At 39.0% G+C, this 8,670-nt stretch overlaps 4 non-coding genes across 4 annotated transcripts; all 4 read right to left on the reverse strand.

Annotated features, from left to right (window-relative positions):
• Positions 1 to 748: 748 nt before the first annotated feature.
• TRNAW-CCA (transfer RNA tryptophan (anticodon CCA)) lies at positions 749 to 823 on the reverse strand. Its single transcript has one exon. It is a non-coding gene; the product is annotated as a tRNA-Trp (tRNA).
• A 430-nt stretch (positions 824 to 1,253) lies between these two features.
• Positions 1,254 to 1,325, reverse strand: TRNAW-CCA (transfer RNA tryptophan (anticodon CCA)). The gene has a single exon. It is a non-coding gene; the product is annotated as a tRNA-Trp (tRNA).
• A 921-nt stretch (positions 1,326 to 2,246) lies between these two features.
• On the reverse strand, positions 2,247 to 2,318 carry TRNAW-CCA (transfer RNA tryptophan (anticodon CCA)). The gene has a single exon. It is a non-coding gene; the product is annotated as a tRNA-Trp (tRNA).
• Positions 2,319 to 3,250: 932 nt separating this feature from the next.
• TRNAW-CCA (transfer RNA tryptophan (anticodon CCA)) lies at positions 3,251 to 3,322 on the reverse strand. The gene has a single exon. It is a non-coding gene; the product is annotated as a tRNA-Trp (tRNA).
• Between the last annotated feature and the right edge of the window lie 5,348 nt (positions 3,323 to 8,670).

Below are 8,670 nucleotides of genomic sequence, written 5' to 3' on the forward strand. Positions count from 1 at the left end.
AGAAATCGTGGAACACTTTCTCGAAATTTGCTACTTTTACTTACAGACTGAAAAAGACATAAACAAGGACGAATGAACATCTTGGTATTGGGAATGCAGGGATTTCCAGTTTAAAATTTAGAATCTAGTAATGAATACCTTTTTCTTATGGTTTCAAAGATGACAATGCTATGATCACTTTTTTAGACACTGAGCTGACAGATAGCAACACAGTTTTAATTTTAATCCAGACATGGGTTTAGTTATGAAATAGTTTTCTGACCACAATGTGATTTGAACACGCAATCCTCAGATCGGGAGTCAGACGCGCTACCATTGCGCCACAAGATCATATGAAAAGAAAATTTCCACCCATAATTCACATGAAAAGTGTATGAAGAAATCGCGCAAATCTCGAAATTTGCTACTTTTGCTCACAGACTGAAAATGACATAAACAAGGACGAATGAACATCTTGATATTGTGAATGCAGGGATTTCCTGTTTAAAATTTAGAATCTAGTAAAGAACCCTTTTTTCTTATGGATTCAAAGATGACAATGCTATGATCAAAGTGAAAAGAGATCCCAACGTGCCTCAAATATTCAATGTTTTGATTTCTCTTCCCGATGATTTTTCTCATCAAATAATTGTTTATAAGATATTAATCTATAACATTCAACTAAAAGACACTTTTTCAGACACTGTGCTGACAGATAGCAACACAGCTTCAATTTTAATCCAGACATGGGTTAAGTTATGAAAAAGTTTGTTCACCCTGACGTGATTTGAACACGTAACCTTCAGATCTGGAGTCAGAAGCACTACCGTTGTGCCACAAGGTCATATGAAAAGAAACTTTCCGCCCATAATATAACTTACTTAAAAAGTGCATGAAGAAATCGTGGCACACCTTGTCAAAATTTGCTACTTTTACTTACAGACTGAAAAAGACATAAACAAGAACGAATGAACATCTTGATATTGGGAATGCAGGGATTTCCAGTTTAAAATTTAGAATCTAGTAATGAATACCTTTTTCTTATGGTTTCAAAGATGACAATGCTATGATCAAAGTGAAAAGAGATCCCGAAATGCATTAAATATTCAATGTTTTGATTTCGTTTCACGATGATTTTTCTCATCAAAGAATTGTTTATAAGATATTAATCTATAACATTCAACTAAAAGACACTTTTTTAGACACTGCACTGACAGATTGCAACACAGTTTCAATTTTAATCCAGACATTGGTTAAGTAATGAAAAAGTTGCTTGACCCTGGCGTGATTTGAACCCGCAACCTTCTGATCTGGAGTCAGACGCGCTACCGTTGCGCCACAAAATCTTAAGAAAAGAAACTTTCCACCCATAATTCACATGAAAAGTTCTTGAAGAAATCGCGCAAAGCTTCTCGAAATTTGCTACTTTTGCTCACAGACTGAAAAAGACATAAACAAGAACGAATGAACATCTTGATATTGGGAATGCAGGGATTTCCAGTTTAAAATTTAGAATCTAGTAATGAACATTTTTTTCTTATGGTTTCAAAGATGACAATGCTATGGTCAAAGTGAAAAGAGATCCCGAAGTTCATTAAATATTCAATGTTTTGACTTCGCTTCCCGTTGGTTTTTCTCATCAGAGAATTGTTTATAAGATATTAATCTGTAACAATCAACTAAAAGACACTTTTTTAGACACTGCGCTGACAGATAGCAACACAGTTTCAATTTTAATCCAGACATGGGTTAAGTTATGAAAAAGTTTCCTGACCCCGATGTGATTTGAACATGTAATCTTCTGATCTGGAGTCAGATGCGCTACCGTTGCGCCACAAAATCATATGAAAAGAAACTTTCCACCCATAATTCACATGAAAAGTGTATGAAGAAATCGCACAAATCTCGAAATTTGCTACTTTTGCTCACAGACTGAAAATGACATAAACAAGGACGAATGAACATCTTGATATTGGGAATGCAGGGCTTTCCTGTTTAAAATTTAGAATCTAGTAAAGAACCCTTTTTTCTTATGGATTCAAAGATGACAATGCTATGATCAAAGTGAAAGGAAATCCCGACGTGCCTTAAATATTCAATGTTTTGATTTTGTTTCCAGATGATTTTTCTCATCAAAGAATTGTTTGTAAGATATTAATCTATAACATTCAACTAAGAGTCACTTTTTTTAGACACTGCGCTGACAGATAGCAACACAGTTTCAATTTTAATCCAGACGTCATGGGTTAAGTTATGGAAAAGTTTTTTGACCCCGACGTGATTTGAACACGCAACCTTCTGATCTGGAGTCAGACGCGCTACCATTGCGCCACAAGGTCATATGAAAAGTGACTTTCCGCCCATAATATAACTCACTTAAAAAGTGCATGAAGAAATCGTGGAACACTTTCTCGAAATTTGCTACTTTTACTTACAGACTGAAAAAGACATAAACAAGGACGAATGAACATCTTGATATTGGGAATGCAGGGTTTTTCAGTTTAAACTTTATAGTCTGGTCAAGAACCCTTTTTTCTTCTGGATTCAAAGATTACAATGCTATGATCAAAGTGAAAGGAGATCCCGATGTGACTTAAATATTCAATGTTTTGATTTCACTTCCTGATGATTTTTCTCATCAAATAATTGTTTATCAGATATTAATCTATAACATTCAACTAAAAGACACTTTTTCAGACACTGTGCTGACAGATAGCAACACAGCTTCAATTTTAATCCAGACATGGGTTAAGTTATGAAAAAGTTTTTTCACCCCGACGTGATTTGAACACGTAACCTTCAGATCTGGAGTCAGAAGTGCTACCGTTGTGCCACAAGGTCATATGAAAAGAAACTTTCCGCCCATAATATAACTTACTTAAAAAGTGCATGAAGAAATCGTGGCACACCTTCTCAAAATTTGCTACTTTTACTTACAGACTGAAAAAGACATAAACAAAAACGAATGAACATCTTGATATTGGGAATGCAGGGATTTCCAGTTTAAAATTTAGAATCTAGTAATGAATACTTTTTTCTTATGGTTTCAAAGATGACAATGCTATGATCAAAGTGAAAAGAGATCCCGAAATGCATTAAATATTCAATGTTTTGATTTTGTTTCACAATGATTTTTCTCATCAAAGAAATGTTTATAAGATATTAATCTATAACATTCAACTAAAAGACACTTTTTTAGACACTGCACTGACAGATTGCAACACAGTTTCAATTATAATCCAGACATTGGTTAAGTAATGAAAAAGTTGCTTGACCCTGGCGTGATTTGAACCCGCAACCTTCTGATCTGGAGTCAGACGCGCTACCGTTGCGCCACAAAATCTTAAGAAAATAGACTTTCCATGCATAATTCACATGAAAAGTGCATGAAGAAATCGCGCAAAGCTTCTCGAAATTTGCTACTTTTGCTCACAGACTGAAAAAGACATAAACAAGAACGAATGAACATCTTGATATTGGGAATGCAGGGATTTCCAGTTTAAAATTTAGAAACTTGTAATGAACACTTTTTTATTATGGTTTCAAAGATGACAATGCTATGATCAAAGTGAAAGGAGATCCCGACGTGCATTAAATATTCAATGTTTTGACTTCGCTTCCCGATGATTTTTCTCATCAGAGAATTGTTTATAAGATATTAATCTATAACAATCAACTAAAAGACACTTTTTTAGACACTGCGCTGACAGATAACAACACAGTTTCAATTTTAATCCAGACATGGGTTAAGTTATGAAAAAGTTTTCTGACCCCGATGTGATTTGAACATGTAATCTTCTGATCTGGAGTCAGACGCGCTACCGTTGCGCCACAAGTTCATATGAAAAGAAACTTTCCACCCATAATTCACATGAAAAGTGAATTAAGAAATCGCACAAATCTCGAAATTTGCTACTTTTGCTCACAAACTGAAAATGACATAAACAAGGACGAATGAACATCTTGATATTGGGAATGCAGGGCTTTCCTGTTTAAAATTTAGAATCTAGTAAAGAACCCTTTTTTCTTATGGATTCAAAGATGACAATGCTATGATCAAAGTGAAAGGAAATCCCGACGAGCCTTCAATATTCAATGTTTTGATATTGTTTCCCGATGATTTTTCTCAACAAAGAATTGTTTGTAAGATATTAATCTATAACATTCAACTAAAAGACACTTTTTTAGACAGTGCGCTGACAGATAGCAACACAGCTACAATTTTAATCCAGACGTCATGGGTTAAGTTATGGAAAAGTTTTTTGACACCGACGTGATTTGAACACTAAACCTTCTGATCTGGAGTCAGACGTGCTATCATTGCGCCACAAGGTCATAAGAAAAGTGACTTTCCGCCCATAATATAACTCACTTAAAAAGTGCATGAAGAAATCGTGGAACACTTTCTCGAAATTTGCTACTTTTACTTACAGACTGAAAAAGACATAAACAAGGACGAATGAACATCTTGATATTGGGAATGCAGGGTTTTCCAGTTTAAACTTTATAGTCTGGTCAAGAAACCTTTTTTCTTCTGGATTCAAAGATGACAATGCTATGATCAAAGTGAAAGGAGATCCCGATGTGACTTAAATATTCAATGTTTTGATTTCACTTTCTGATGATTTTTCTCATCAAATAATTGTTTCTAAGATATTAATCTATAACATTCAACTAAAAGACACTTTTTCAGACACTGTGCTGACAGATAGCAACACAGCTTCAATTTTAATCCAGGCATGGGTTAATTTATGAAAAAGTTTTTTCACCCCGATGTGATTTGAACACGTAACCTTCTGATATAGAGTCAGACGCGCTACCGTTGCGCCACAAGGTCATATGAAAAGAAACTTTCCGCCCATAATATAACTTACTTAAAAAGTGCATGAAGAAATCGTGGCACACCTTCTCAAAATTTGCTACTTTTACTTACAGACTGAAAAAGACATAAACAAGAACGAATGAACATCTTGATATTGGGAATGCAGGGATTTCCAGTTTAAAATTTAGAATCTAGTAATGAATACTTTTTTCTTATGGTTTCAAAGATGACAATGCTATGATCAAAATGAAAAGAGATCCCGAAATGCATTAAATATTCAATGTTTTGATATCGTTTCACGATGATTTTTCTCATCAAAGAATTGTTTATAAGTAGAGATGAGCGTTGTTCTACTCGAACTGTTCGCCAATCTCAAATTCGAGCTGTTTTGGGCGGTGTTCGAGCCGGTCGGCGAACACGAACAATTTGAGAAAAATTCGGCTGTTCGAGGTTATGTTCGATAACTGTTCGTGCACCAAAATCATAACTGGATTTTTTCTCAGTAATGATGAAAATTAATGTTAATACGCAGTTTGAGTGTACAGCGGGGCGGGGGGAGGGGCAGGGGATGGATCTCTGCAGGAACAATGAAGATCTCCTTTTTTTTTTCTCTTTCCTGCATTTGCAGTGGGGAGGTGCAATCTGTCAGCCTATCAGCAGCGCACACACGGAGCGAAGTGCTTTTTTTCACACAAGCAAGGGCATGTGTGATTGGCAGTGTATGTCACATGTCCTTGCCCTATAAGACCAAGCCATTTTCCCCGTCGCCACCATTTTCTCACTGCTGCAGCTGCGTGTTAGACGGCACCGATGTTGCTCTGTGCGCTATACCTTGTTAATTTCAAGCCAATTTTCGCACAAATATACAGATAGCTTGGGAGTAGGGAATAGTTGTGATTGCAGTCCTTTTAAGGACTAGGTTACAGCATTTCCTACGACTTTTATCAGGCAGGTCTGTGCTCTTAAATAGATAGATTGTGGGAGTAAAGACTAATTGTAATTGGAGTCCTTTTCAGGACTAGGTTACATCAGTTCCTATCAGTTTTTGCCAGGCAGGTCTGTGCCAGTGCTGTGCAAGTTTTTTTCACAGCATTTGGCTGAATCTAGCAAAGCTAATCCTTTTTGGCCTATTGCAGAGTGTGTTAGTCAGTGGAGTAGCCTATCTGTGTTGCAAGATATACCACCTGTGTATAGAATACCAATTTTTTTACTGCACCTAGTGAAGTAAAATCTTTTGGGCATAGCATCATTCTATTAGTCCATCTATACTGACCTCCATCAGGTTGCAAATTGAATATAATTTTTTTCTGCATCTAGCTCTGAAAAAATATTTGGGCTTCTAGCAGTGTGTGGGACTTGGTCTATTAGTCCATCTATACTGACCTCCATCAGGTTGCAAATTAAAAATAATTTTTTTCTGCATCTAGCTCTGAAAAAATATTTGGGCTTCTAGCAGTGTGTGGGACTTGGTCTATTAGTCCATCTATACTGACCTCCATCAGGTTGCAAATTAAAAATAATTTTTTTCTTCATTTATCTCTGAAAAAATATTTGGGCTTCTAGCAGCGTGTGGGACTTGTTCTATTAGTCCATCTATACTGACCTCCATCAGGTTGCAAATTAAAAATAATTTTTTTCTGCATCTAGCTCTGAAAAAATATTTGGGCTTCTAGCAGTGTGTGGGACTTGGTCTATTAGTCCATCTATACTGACCTCCATCAGGTTGCAAATTGAATAAAAAAATTTTCTGCATCTAGCTCTGAAAAAATATTTTGGCTTCTAGCAGTGTGTGGGACTTGGTCTATTAGTCCATCTATACTGACCTCCATCAGGTTGCAAATTAAAAATAATTTTTTTCTGCATCTAGCTCTGAAAAAATATTTGGGCTTCTAGCGGTGTGTGGGACTTTCTCTATTAGTCCATCTATACTGACCTCCATCAGGTTGCAAATTCAAAATAATTTTTTTCTGCATCTAACCCAGCCAATAGTTTTGGCCTAATACCACAGTTTGGCCACTCAGCTCTGCTCGGTTACCATCCATTGTTTTTTTGTGCAAACAACTCCAGAGTTGTGAATTAGTTAACCACCAAAATGAGTGGAAAAAGGCCTGCTGCTGGTGGAAAGGGGAATAGGCGTGTTGGGAAGGGGAAAAAAGGTTGTGTCCGTGGGGTAGGTGTTAAAGCAACAGTAACATCTGCAGAAGAAAGACCATCTTCCAGCCAAACTAAAATGTCTACTTCTTTTAGCGGACAATGTGATAAGATCCCTTTCTTACGGCCACGCCAATCGCTACAAATTCCAGATGTGGCACAAAAACAGCAGGTGCTTCAACGGATATCAAGTGCTCCTTTAAGTGGGCTCTCCTCCACATCAACTTCAACATCACAAATACTCCAGTCCTCAAAGGTGTCACCCAAATCGCAATTGCTTCCTCACAGCTCCCAAATCTCCAGCTGCCCGTCTGAGTATGAGGTAGAACAGATGGTTGAGTCTGCAGAGCTGTTTACTCATACTATAGCCTGGGAATCAGAGGTCGACTCCAGCGCTTCTGTGAATCCAGACGAGGAAATGATCTGCACTGATGCCCAGAATCTTTATGAGTCGGATCCAGGACCAGACGCAGAAGGTTCTGACCATAATGTAGACCCTCATTCCCAAACTGTAACTCCTGTTGGTGGAGACAATGAGGAAGACGATGATAAGACTCAAATACCTGATTGGAGCGACAACTTTAGTTTTTTGTCAGGGCAGGAACAGGTTGGCTCTGAGGACGACGGGTGTGATAACGCACAGGGTGATGATGATGAGGTCGGAGATCTCACTTACTGTCAACCCACAGTCAGCCAAGAGATGAGGTCAGCAGAGGAGGTGGAGGAAGATGCTAGTGACGACGAGGTCAGGTTGCGCCTTCCTGGACAGAGACGTAGTACTGGAAGCACGTCAACAACTGCATCCTCAAACACAACTCTGCCTCTCACCACAAGTCGTGGTGGCTCTTCAGGTCGCATGGGTGCTAAGCCTTGCATAGCCTGGGCATTTTTTCAGATCGATAAAGATGACCCAACTCGTGTTATCTGTAACATTTGTCAGCAAAAGCTAAGTAGAGGCCAAAAAATACATAGTTTGAGTACTTCATGCATGAACCGGCACATGGACATGAAGCATAAGTTGCAGTGGGAAGCTCAGTGTGCTACAATGCGGCCTAGCCGGCCGGGCCAATCACCGTCTGCCATATCTTGTGCATCCGCGGCCTCTTCATCCTCTGTGACTGGGGGGACAGCAGTCACACCTGTTTTGGGGCGCAGACCTGCCACCTCTTTACCCGCAACAGCCAGCGTGATTGGCAGGTCATCATTTTCTTTGGAGGTGGTACACCAGCTGGTGTTGAGCGCTGTCCGACATCGATAGCACCACCTTTGGATCAAGGCAACCTAACATGTTCGCCTGCATCTTCCTCACAGACCGGCAGTTTGCCGGGGACACCCTTATCAACCCCGTCTAAGCACAATAGCCAGCCCTCGGTCCCTCAGATGTGGACAAGTAAAAGACCATTTCCTCCTAGCCATGAGAAAGCTAAGAGGTTGAATTTCACCATCTGCAAGCTCTTGGCTACAGAAATGCTGCCTTTCCGCCTGGTGGACACAGAGGATTTTCGAGACCTTATGTCCGTCGCAGTGCCCCAGTACCAGATGCCCAGTCGGCACTACTTCTCAAAGAAAGGTGTGCCTGCGCTCCACCAGCATGTCGCACACAACATCACCGCTTCTTTGAGAAACTCTGTGTGTGACAGGGTGCATTTCACCACAGACACTTGGACGAGTAGGCATGGACAGGGGCATTACATGTCGCTGACTGGGCACTGGGTAAC

Source organism: Phyllobates terribilis, unplaced genomic scaffold (assembly GCF_046119375.1).
Source record: "Phyllobates terribilis strain yellow unplaced genomic scaffold, ASM4611937v1 Scaffold_11__3_contigs__length_659146591, whole genome shotgun sequence".
NCBI classification, from domain to species: Eukaryota; Metazoa; Chordata; class Amphibia; order Anura; family Dendrobatidae; genus Phyllobates; species Phyllobates terribilis.